The sequence below is a fragment of the Protopterus annectens genome, chromosome 15.part0 (genome assembly GCF_019279795.1).
Source record: "Protopterus annectens isolate FY-2018-M chromosome 15.part0, PAN1.0, whole genome shotgun sequence".
Lineage (NCBI taxonomy): Eukaryota > Metazoa > Chordata > Ceratodontiformes > Protopteridae > Protopterus > Protopterus annectens.
Window position 1 is genome coordinate 404,147,194 of NC_056749.1, and position 12,203 is coordinate 404,159,396.

Genomic DNA, 12,203 nt, shown 5'->3' on the forward strand with positions numbered 1-12,203 from the left:
GTGGGTTGCTAGGAGGGTGTGTAGGTTGGGAATTTTATTGTTAATACTTCTAATATTTAGGTGAAATGCTAGGAGGGAACTAGTAGGAGTATTCATGGGTAGCTTGACTGTGGGGGCTGTGGTGGGGGAGTGGAGGTTATTGGGTTGGGATGAATGTCTCCATGTGTTATAAGGTTATAGTGACATGATATTCTGAGCTTTAGGAGTTTGTTCAAAAGCTTTATATAGTCTTTGTCTTTAGGATCATGTTTTGTGGCTGTACAGGGGTGGTATTTTATACAGGGTGGTATATTCAATGTGCTGGGGAAGGTAAAGTGTTTGGCATTATGTGTGAAGTTGTGGGTGTCTGTTTGACCATTTGGGTAGTGAATACCATGGTCAAGTGTTTGTCCATAGGCAGTGAGATGGTAAAATAGAAACAGTATAGGTATTTGGGTAATTAGTGTTTTTTTGCTTGTTTGCATTTTGATAGGGGGCGGGCCAAATTTGATGGCTGACTGTGCTAACAGAGTGTGGAAGAATGAGAGAGAAGGAAATGGGTTAAGGGGGCAGGGTTGCTCAATGATGTGTGAGGTGCTGATTGGTACATAGCAGGAGGGGAGTGGCAAGGGAGTGGAAAAGTCTGGTTTAAATTTAGCACTAGTAGGGGCGGGTGAGATTTGGGGGCAGGGAGGGGAGCAGAGCAGGGCTAACACCGACTCTGAGAGTTACCTTGTTTTTTGGTTTGGTTTGTATGATTGTATGTAAGCAGTGTTTTTGGCTGTACTTTAATTTGTTTTATTCTTTTTTAATTTTACACAAATTTTCAGGCTAATTTTAATTGGATCCTAGGGGTAAACTAGCAAATGTAGTCAATAAAGAGGGAGCAAAATTACTTTACCAAATTAAAACGTAAATGCTTGGGACTGGAACACTGTGTGAGTGTAAGGCTGATTCAAAGTAGTATAGCCCAATCTAGTGGCAATTGGCTAGATCCCTTCACTGTTGTTGTGCATACACCATTAAGCCTCAACAGTTTACAAAAACCAAATTGTAGTTCACGTATTACAATTGAAAAGCTAGAGAGAGTCAGGTTCTTGCTTCCCAGAGGTTTTACTTAGTTAAGATAGCCAGCTTCAGTGGAGAAGGTAGAAATTGCTTTATGCAGTGAATCCCAGGTGGGGGGGGGGTCACTCAGGAAAGAAACCCATGCAAACTGAAAAATAAAGGTAAATAAGGCAGAATTAGTGCAAAGGTTACAAGAATGTGAAGTGGAGAGCATGCAAGGAATAGAGCTGAAGAGTAAAATTAATTATATTGCATACATTATAATTAAAATTGATTATAGTGCATACAGTATCAGCTCTGTAAAACCACAGACTAACAGCAGTAACATACAGCCTCTAAGTCCAATGATAACAGCTGTATACTTCAGTGAATACACACAGGATATAATTCACAAAGCAAAGTATGGCCATTTTAGGACAATAATTCCAGAGCTATGTTATTCAGTATGAACTAACAGTAACATGAACTGCGTTCACTTAGCCTTCTATAAAAGCAATTATAAAGTCCAGCCTGTAAGTCTTCTAAGTACAGTAGCATGCCATAAGAATGCTTACAAATGTAATCAGAACATGAATGACCTCTGCAAAACAGTTTGCAGGATGCCTGTCAGATATTCAACAATTAAAGCTCTACCTTCATAAAACAAGATAAAAAACAAGCAGTTTGTAAGTTAGAACATTAGCTAGCTCTCAAAACATATAGGAGTTCTGAACAGCAGTTACAACTTAGCACCATCAAATACCTCAGTAGTTAACAGTAATAACCAAATAAATCAGCAGCTAACAACAAAGAGAGGACAGTAATGCAAAGTAACTTGCTTACTGTGCAGGCACAACGAACAGAGGGGTAGGGAAGGTACAACAGCTACAGGATGAAATGAATGTGAGTCAGGTAGTAGAGAGTTTGATTAAAGATGGCACCCTAGGAGGGGGCTGACTAATGAAGATAATCAGGGGGTGGGAGTGGCAGACAGGGAGAATGGAGAAGAGAGCAGTCAGGACAGGATTAACCAGGAACTTATGGATCCCTCCCCCACAGGGAGAAGGGCTGAAAAACTATCCTCTCCCACAGGGAGAAGGGAAGGGCTGAATAACTATCAGTGTAAGGTGAGGACTGACTCTGAGAAACATTTACCCAAGTGACACCCCCAGTAAAAATGTCCAGGTATGCAGAAACACCGATTTAGCTCCCCTCACACCTTCATATTCTGAATGAAACCTGCTGCCTTCTGGCATAAGTTCACAGTTATTTATACACTTCATGTGCAAATTTATTTATTTGGCATTTGTTTACTGGGAAAGTCCAACTGGGTTATAAGTCATAACATTCAAGCACAAAATTTGAAAACCTTCACATTAGTTTGCTAAAATAAAAACTAAACAGACATAAAGTCATAGAGTTCAAGCATAAATGATATGGAAAGCCTGCTAATAGGAAGATGCAACATTATTTACATAATATATGATTATTAATATTCTAGAGGTCATGAAATATGGTAACAGATTATATTGGTGAAGGTGTAGGATATTAAAAGTAGAGAAGGGTAGGGTGTGATACAGGGGATAGTAGAACTAGATGTGGAAAAGGTATGAGTGCAACCTCAGGTGAGTATGTATAGAAGAAGAAGGGAGGGTAGGGTAAGTTAGTAGTGGGGATAGAGAAAGTAGAGGTAGAAAAAGGTATAAGAGTACGTCAGCATGGGCTTACACAGGAACACATCCAAGCTTTGTTGAAGTATTCTTTTATAGAGGTTTTGAAGGAGTGCAGATTAGTAGACGTTTTGATAGTTAAAGGAAGGGAGTTCCATAGTTTTGTCATACAGCAAGAGTAAAGGCTTAGGCCTGGGGTTTTGTCAGGTATAGAAGTTGTGAGAAGATGTTTGTCTTCAGATCTGAGATGTTTATTTGGGATAGTGTAGAACAAGAAGATGGTCTCTCCACGATGTTTCAGATAAAAACGTAGTATCAAGGTATCCAAGTAATCCACAGAAACAAGTAGAAGAATAAAAGACTTTTTATTTTAGACAAGTGGGATGATGAGCGCTTTCGCGTGGATACAACCACGCTTCTTCAGATGTTTATTTGGGATATAACAGTTGATTAATGGGCTAAGAGCAGGACAAGCTAGTGGGTTGTGGATGATTCTGTAGTAAGCTGTATATATTAGAGATGGAGGGGAGATCAAGCCATCTTAGGAAATTGTAGGGCTTTACAGTGATGAGTTAGAGGGGGTGTGTTTATGGCAAATTTGGCAATTTTATTAGAGCAGCTTTCTAATTTTTTTTCTTATGGAGGTCTGAAAGTTAATTGGAATTGGGGCTCCATATCAGTGAGGGCAAAAGGTAGGTTTTGGCCTATGAAGAAGTTTTTATTCCTGTATAGCATGCCTAGTTTTTCATGTTTTTTTTTTAATACTGTTTTGTGTGTGTAGGTCAAACATGAGATTATTGACAACTGTGACACCTATTAATTTTGTATGCTGAACCAATTCAATTTCAGTACTGTTGGCTGAAAAGATCTTGAAATTTGTTTTGTTGGACTGATGGGGTTTATGGGTGAAAAGAATGAGCTTTGTTTTTATTTTTTTAGGTTTAGTAGGAGTTCAGCATTGGAGAGCCTTAGAGATCACATCACTGCACTCCACTTCATAAACTGGATTGGATTGAACTACCTAATCTCCTATCCCTCAACCAATTAATTTTCATTCATTCCATCTTCCACCATACAGAAAACTGTCCATCACTCAAGAGCTTAGTGCAGCCCTACTCAAATGGCAGGCCACTAAGATCCTCCAACAAACTACTACTCAAAGTAACTAAATCTAATAACTGTTATGGTAACTCTCTATTCTCCCACCAGATATCTAAGTCCTGGAATTCCATGCCTTAGACAAAATTGAATTCTAGCAACACATCCAGATTTAAGCTACCACTTAAGGAACACCTAACCAAAAACTGGCTTTGTTCCTGCACTAATCTAGGCTGATCATTCTGTCCTTCCTTGTTCTTACAACCAGAATATCTCTTTCCTTACTAAATTCTAACATACAAACTATCCTTTCTGTCATGGAATTCCAGTTGGTCTCTACTTATCTCAAGCTCACTGTTGCTCCTATTTTTATCTACCTATCTCAAGCTTCTTACAGTTACATCATATTCCCCTCCTTCTTGTACTTCACCTCAATATTGCCTTAGCTATCACTATTTAGAACAAGTAGCACTAGCATAGCAACAATCAGGCATATTCTTGTTCATATACCATCCATGAATCTCATAAATATTTACCACCACAACCATGATATTGATCTACTGATCAGTTATTTCTCTATGATGGCACAAACTATTTCATTCTAGTTTATTTTTTAGCTTTCTTTTTTTTCATATTATTTTCTCAGTTTTATTGTTTATGTGTAAACTATTTACTACCTATATTTACCGAAGTTCTGTATTCTTGATTGTTAATGATTTCTTGTATTGTTTTAATGTGTTTTTTAAAGGAGCTTTTCTCTCCAGGCCTCCTCTGAAAAGGGCCACTGGTCAGGTTGGACATCCCCAGTAAACAAATGTAAAATAAAATAAAAATATTTCTATGGAAGAGAAAGCTTGTTGTGTTATATGTTGTAGGTGAGTTAATGTGTCTGATACGCAGATGATAGTGCAGTCGTCTGCATATTGGGTTAAAGTGGCTTCACAGGAGGATTTATGTAAGTTATTGATGAATACATTAAATAGTAATGGGTCAAGGATGGATCCTAGTGGCTTCACAGGAGGATTTATGTAAGTTATTGATGAAGACATTAAATAGTAATGGGTCAAGGATGGATCCTAGTGGCTTCACAGGAGGATTTATGTAAGTTATTGATGAAGACATTAAATAGTAATGGGTCAAGGATGGATCCTAGTGGCTTCACAGGAGGATTTATGTAAGTTATTGATGAAGACATTAAATAGTAATGGGCCAAGGATGGATCCTTGAGGTACACCAGTAAGGGTGATGTGATAGGGGAGATAGAGCCCGCCATTTTACTGCTTGCTGCCTGTCAGCTAGGTAGCTAGAAAACCACTGAAGTGAGGGGGAGGATAAACCAATGCTGGAAAGTTCTTTAAGGAATTTGGGATGAGATACCATGTCAAATGCTTCTGACAAATCTAGAAGTACTGCAGATACTAGTTTGCCAGTGTCATGGGCTTTGCTGATAGAGTCTCTGAAAGATAATAAGGCTGTTGAAGTAGTGTGTTCAGGTCTAAAGCCATGTTGAGTGAGGGAAAATAGGTTGTTGTGTGTAAGATGGTAGAGAAGTTGTAAGTGCACACAATTTTCTAGAATCTTAGAGAGGGGGAAAAGGTTGCAATAGGACAAAAGTCTGTGATGTCAGTGGAGTTGCCATCCTTATGTAAAGGGATAATGTGTGATCTTTTCTATAAGTTAGGGACGTGATTCTGCTATCGACCCATTAATTAAGATGCTAACAGGGAATGTTATTGCCTGTGTGGCAAGCTTTAGGTATTCTGGTGGGATGCTGAGGCTGAGCAAGGTTTCAGTTTTTGTAGTAGTTTTTTCATTAGAGATAAAGGGATGGGCTGAAAAGTAAGCTGGGGATGGCTTGGTTTTTGGATATGAGTGAGGGCTTAGCTGTGTGTGTGCATGTAATGTGTGGGTTGTGGAAACGTTAGTATTGGGGGATAGTAGTGAGTTGGGGTGAATGAGTTGAATTTACTTTTACATTGAATATGGACTTTATAAAGTGTGTGTTGAATATGGTGGCTGTTTGAAGAGGTGGTATATTAGGGTATGGATTGGGATTATTTTTTATTTCCTGGTTGACTAGTGATGTTACAGAGTACCAGAATTTCTTAGGGCTGTTTTTATGGTTCTCTTGAATGTTGAAATAGTATGATTTTTTGGTTTACTATTAAAAGGTTGAACGGCACTCCTTCGAATGTCGTATAGTCGACACTGGAAGGTCGTAAACGTCGAATGTCGAAGTCAGAAAATCAGTCTAGGAACGGTGTTAACATGGGTTGAGGTAGGTGTTCATATTATTCTGAACTACAAACATCTCTCCTACCTCGACCCATGTTGAAACCCATTCCTAGATTGTTTTTCCGAGTTCACGATTAGCAGTTTTGGCCTTCCGTTGTCGACTATACGACATTCGAAGGAGTGCCGTTCGACCTTTCAATAGTAAACCGATTTTTTTATCATGCAAAATTTGACTTTTTTGTTTTACTGTGGAGTTATCTGTATAACTGAAGATTTATGTCATTTTTATTCTTTAGCCAGGCAGTCCATGCTTTGTCCCTGTCTTTTATTAGAATTTTACATGATCTGGTGAGCCATGGGGCATGGTAATTTTTTATTCTTTTTGTTCGCTGAGAGGCCAGAATGTTAAGAATGCTTAGGAAGGTGCTGTTGAACTGTTCAACTGTATCATTAAGGTCAAGTCTTTTTAGGATGGACCAGTCTATAGCTTTTAGAGATTCTTTAAATACCTCTTTGCTGAACTTTTGTAGTTTGCTTATAGTTTTGAACTTGTGTTGCTTTGTGAGTTGAGTGATAATCCAGTGAGTATAGGTCGGTAGGTGGTCACTTAAAGAGTCGGGGAGTGTGCCTGAGGAGGTAAAGTTTGAAGGGTTCGAAACTAATATCCAGTCCAGGGTGGAGAGATTGATGGTATTTTTGCTATATCTTGTAGGAGTATTTGTAAGTTGAATAAAGTCACAGAGGTTTATACTGTTGGTTGGGTGGTGTGAGGTTAGTGTCTGCCAGTTCATGTTAACATCCCCTACGATGATGGCTTTGTTCGGTATTGTTTCAGATATCCAGGCTAGAATATTTTCTAGAATGGGAATGTTTTGCCAAGGAGGGATGTAGAAAACAACTATGCAGATGTTCTTAGATGAGTTAAGTTTTAGAAATGTTATAAGGATTTCGTCTGTGTAGAATTTTGATATAATATTTGAGTATGGGGGAAACTATCAAGTTGTTAGATAAAATTAGGACTATTCCACCACCTTTTGTATGTGCTCTGTGTACTCTGATAATGTTGTAACCAGGGGGAAGAGTTTCAGTATCTTTTATTTCTGGTTTTAGCCAAATCTCTGTAATGTCTGGGTTAGTGTGTGATAACCTGGCATGAAAGAGTGTCAGTGTATTGCACATGCTCCTGACATCAAGAGTAATAAGTTTACATTTTTTTGGCTGTGTAGTAGGAATGGGACCTGGGATGGGGTGAATGTCCCCACCCAGGTTTAAGGCCGTGCAAGAATGCCTAGTTGTTTTAGGAGTTTTAAGTAATTTGGGTATTTATATTCATTTTAGGTTGTTGTGGTGAGTACTGAGGACTTTAGGGTGGGAACTGAAGATCATCAGTATAAAAATCAGTGTTGGGGTTATTTGGGAGAAGCTTGTGGTGGAAGGATTGAGTGATAGTTTAGGTATGCTTTGGTAATTGTGTTGCTGGAGGAATTGTTAGGGTAGAAAGGAGAGGAAGGAAGGTAGAGTATGCATGAAAATACTGTAGGATAGTAGTGTAGAAAAATGGGGTGTGGTTTGAGTAATATGGGTGAGGTGTGGGAGGGGGATCTTGTGTAGTAGACTGCCTGGAATGTAGTTGGAATTGGAGGAAGTTTGCAGGAGGTAGAGCTAAAGAAAGTATACGTTTATAAAAGAAGAGTGGTAGGTTGTCCTAGTATCTTCCCTGGAATGCAAGGAATAGAGGGGTATTAAAAGCTAGAGTATAATGATGTAGTCAAAATAAGAAAAATGAGGGTTTATTTGGGAAAAGAAAAGGATACAATGTGGAATAGATAGCTACTATTAGGGAGTGTGTGATTAAAATTGGATATAGTGCAAAGCAGTAGGGGAGGGAGAAAGCTATTTGGAAATGGGGCTAAAAATTAAAAAGATATAAGGAAGTAGAAAACAGAAAAGTATGTACAGACGTAATACAGTGATTTGGGGGGGGGTCTATATTATAATCACGAAAGCTGTCTTTCACGAATACATGTTCATCAACACATAAACACTGAAGAACGAGAGCAGTGAAGTACCAAAAAAGAGAAATGGAGAACACCAAACGCATTCCCGGAAGTAACAGCGCCATACAGTTAAGGTAAACCTAACTGTACAAACCTTACCTAAAACACTTTTTCAAACATGTTTGCAGGGGGGGCAAGCCCCCCTGCACCCCCACACCCCCCTACTTGTATATACCAACTCCAAGACTGCACTACAGTGGGGAAAAGGATTCATTTCCTCATCTCATGATCACCCTGCTGGCCAGGAAAATACATTCGGCATTTTCCATTTCACTCTTTTGGTACTTTGCTGTTCTCATTCTCCGACGTATATGTGTCGATGAACATGTATTCGCGAAAGACAGCTTTTGCAATTCTGATATAGACCCATTTGGAAAGGGCTTTGGAAAAAGAGTCACAAGTGAAATGTGTATGTAGGAAGTATAATATCAGAGTAAGAAGGGATTTGTAACAAAAATGAGTTCATTATAGTTCCATGTCTATGAACAGAACTCGTGTGCATACATGTAAAAACCCTTAACAGTGTAGTAGCTGTCCCTGTCACTTATACATTAATCATGTTACTCATTTCCAGTAGGAAGCTTGTTCACAAAAAGTCTTCTGCATTTTTGTAATCATCCTGACAGTCCAGGATTTGCATACACTTGTAGCACCATTCTTCATGGATCACTGTTATGAAAATGCGAAGCCCCAGACTATGAATATCACCCTTAATTTAATCTTTCATTTAAAGTTTCAAATACAACTAAACTGATTTTAATTTATTCTCAAAATTGAGCCCTATCTTGCATACCACAGGTCTGCTGAATAGGTTTTTATGTGTGGACAATCCAGAAGATAAACTCAAAACTTAAAATGGTGTCCCTTTCACTTGGACAAGGACAGAAATTTATCAATGCACTTGAGTTTGCCTGCAGGGCTACAGATTTCAGTTTCTATTTCATGCAACTGTAGATGCTTTAAGAAACTTCCATTGGTAGCACATACTATCACACTATCAGTAGCCCCTGTATCACTCTTGAAACTCAAATAAGTTCCATAAATATTAGTTTTACTTGCTAGACTGCTTCTATATTAGACATGGTAGTGACTGAACCTAGGAAAATACTTTCTGAACATTACTTCCATTTTATTTATAAAATCAATCTATCAACATTATCTTACAAATGGTAGCAAAATGGCCCAAGTCTTTTACATCTCTTACACCTTCTGTCTCCTGCTGCATACTGTTCTTGCTCTGTATATCAGTTATACTTTGTACGTTTATTAATTTTACACTCACTCTGCTTCTTGCGGATTCAATTAGGTTGGCTATGATTATGTATATTCGTAAACTAGTCATTTTATTGTGCGTACATTGTTTGCTGTGTGTAAATTACCATTTTACCTTTTGACTAATTCTGCTTCTCTTATGATTTGTATGACTTTTTCTTGTAAAACTTGACAAAGATATCATTAGCCAGCCCTATAATGTGTTCATATTTTATGCCACTAAACCCACAGTTTTCACCCATTTCATACATATGCCTTACAAAAGCTTCAACATATTTGCCTTTGGCTTGTACACATTTGTAAAAGCATACCCTTTCATGTACTATATTTCTTTTTGGTTGAAAATGTTCATTGAGTTTATTAACGACTAACTCATGTAACTCTGTGACCCTGTGCGAATGAAAAAGAAATGTATGTTGCCTCCACTAGTCTTCCCATTGAGTCTAACAAGGTATTTACTCACATTTCTTCTAATTCTTTATCTAGTTTTGTTGCCACAGTAAATTGTAAGAAACCTGGTCTCCAGGCAAGCTAGCCAAATTGTTTAAGAAGTCAAACAGCTCAGGTGAGATAAACTTTGCCATTTTTACTAAAATTCAGTTCTCTTGGTCTTATAGACTTAATACTGACAAAATGACCACATTTTCTATGAGACTGGTTGACACGCTTCAGTTCATTGACATGGCTTTGTAACTGGTATAGTGTTTTCAGTTTTAATTCATGAAGACGATCCTGGTTCTGACACTGTCAAAATGAGCAACTCTGATTACCCAGTAACAACAAATGACAGTATTAGAAATGTCAGGGTATGACAACATTTTAGTCAAACAAGTAATTTTTTTTTATTCTGAACAATGGCCAGCTCTGTAGAAATGTTGCTAACGCTTTTGTCATCATGAACACACTCTAACAATAGGCTCAGAATACAATGCAATATAAACAATTTTAAAACAGATACGCTACAACAGCCTTAAAGTGGCAATGGTCACAGTACACACTCATAGTATAAACAAATGCTACTAGCTTTACATAACTTGTCATCACACCAGGGGACACAAATGAGCATCAAATTACCTTCCCCTCTGTGCATGCATGCTCTCCCCACACACATGCACACACAGACTATGCTGAGAAGCTAGTGGCACTGCCTTGATAGTGACAAGACATTCCCAGTCATGACTATGTCTGTGCCAAACAAACCTCCACTTACATGGTGGTAATTGGACCTACTTGTCTCTCATTCTGAATGATGGAGCCGACATCAGTTGCTCACTCTCATCCACCCCTCTATCATTTAGCTCTTCCAGCATCCAAACAGCCATTCAAACTCAGATTATCTGAGTCATAGTCAGGGCTTTGTTCCTCTATGCCACAGAGCTGGACTGCATGCTGTCCTTTCAGATATAGTCCTCTAACCTCCTTGATTAGCAACACTACTTATCCTATGTTAACACAGCTTCTTCTCTACTTATCCTGTGTTACCACAGCTTCTTCTCTACTTATCCCGAGTTACCACAGCTTCTTCTCTACTTATATCAAGTTACCACAGCTTCTTCTCTACTTATCCCTTGTTACCACAGCTTCTTCTCTACTTATCCCGTGTTACCACAGCTTCTTCTCTACTTACCCTGTTACTACAGCTTCTTCTCTACTTACCCTGTTACTACAGCTTCTTCTCTACTTACCCAATGTTACCACAGCTTCTTCTCTACTTACCCTGTGTTACCACAGCTTCTTCTCTACTTATCCCGTGTTACCACAGCTTCTTCTCTACTTATCCCGTGTTACCACAGCTTCTTCTCTACTTATCCCTTGTTACCACAGCTTCTTCTCTACTTATCCCGTGTTACCACAGCTTCTTCTCTACTTACCCTGTATTACCACAGCTTCTTCTCTACTTACTATGTTACTACAGCTTCTTCTCTACTTATCCTTTGTTACCACAGCTTATTCCCTACTTATCCTGTGTTACCACAGCTTCTTCCCTACTTATCCTGTGTTACCACAGCTTCTTCTTCTCTACTTATCCTGTGTTACCACAGCTTCTTCTCTATTTATCCTGTGTTACCACAGCTTCTTCTCTACTTATCCCGTGTTACCACAGTTTCTTCTCTACTTATCCTATGTTAACACAGCTTCTTCTCTACTTATCCTGTGTTACCACATCTTCTTCTCTACTTATCCCGTGTTACCACAGCTTCTTCCCTACTTATCCTGTGTTACCACAGCTTCTTCTCTACTTATCCTGTGTTACCACAGCTTCTTCCCTACTTATCCCATGTTACCACAGCTTCTTCCCTACTTATCCTATGTTACTACAGCTTCTTTTCTACTTATCCCGTGTTAGCACAGCTTCTTCCCTACTTATCCTGTGTTACCACAGCTTCTTCCCTACTTATCCTGTGTTACCACAGCTTCTTCTCTACTTATCCCATGTTACCACAGCTTCTTCTCTACTTATCCTGTGTTACCACAGCTTCTTCTCTACTTATCCTATGTTACTACAGCTTCTTCTCTACTTATCCCGTGTTACCACAGCTTCTTCTCTACTTATCCTGTGTTACCACAGCTTCTTCTCTACTTATCCTATGTTACCACAGCTTCTTCTCTTTTGTAAGGAAGTCATTCTATGACATACTGTTTCTTTAATGAACATTCACAGTTCCTTCACTTTTATTACTCCCTCCTGCTTTGATTTATCATTTCATTCTTTGCTTAGCTGCAGTCTACCATCACCTCATGACACAATAGCTACACCCATACCATAGATAAAATTTGAAATATTAATCATTTGCATGGTGTATTTTCTAAATATCCAACAACCTTCTGGGTACTTTTCTATGCT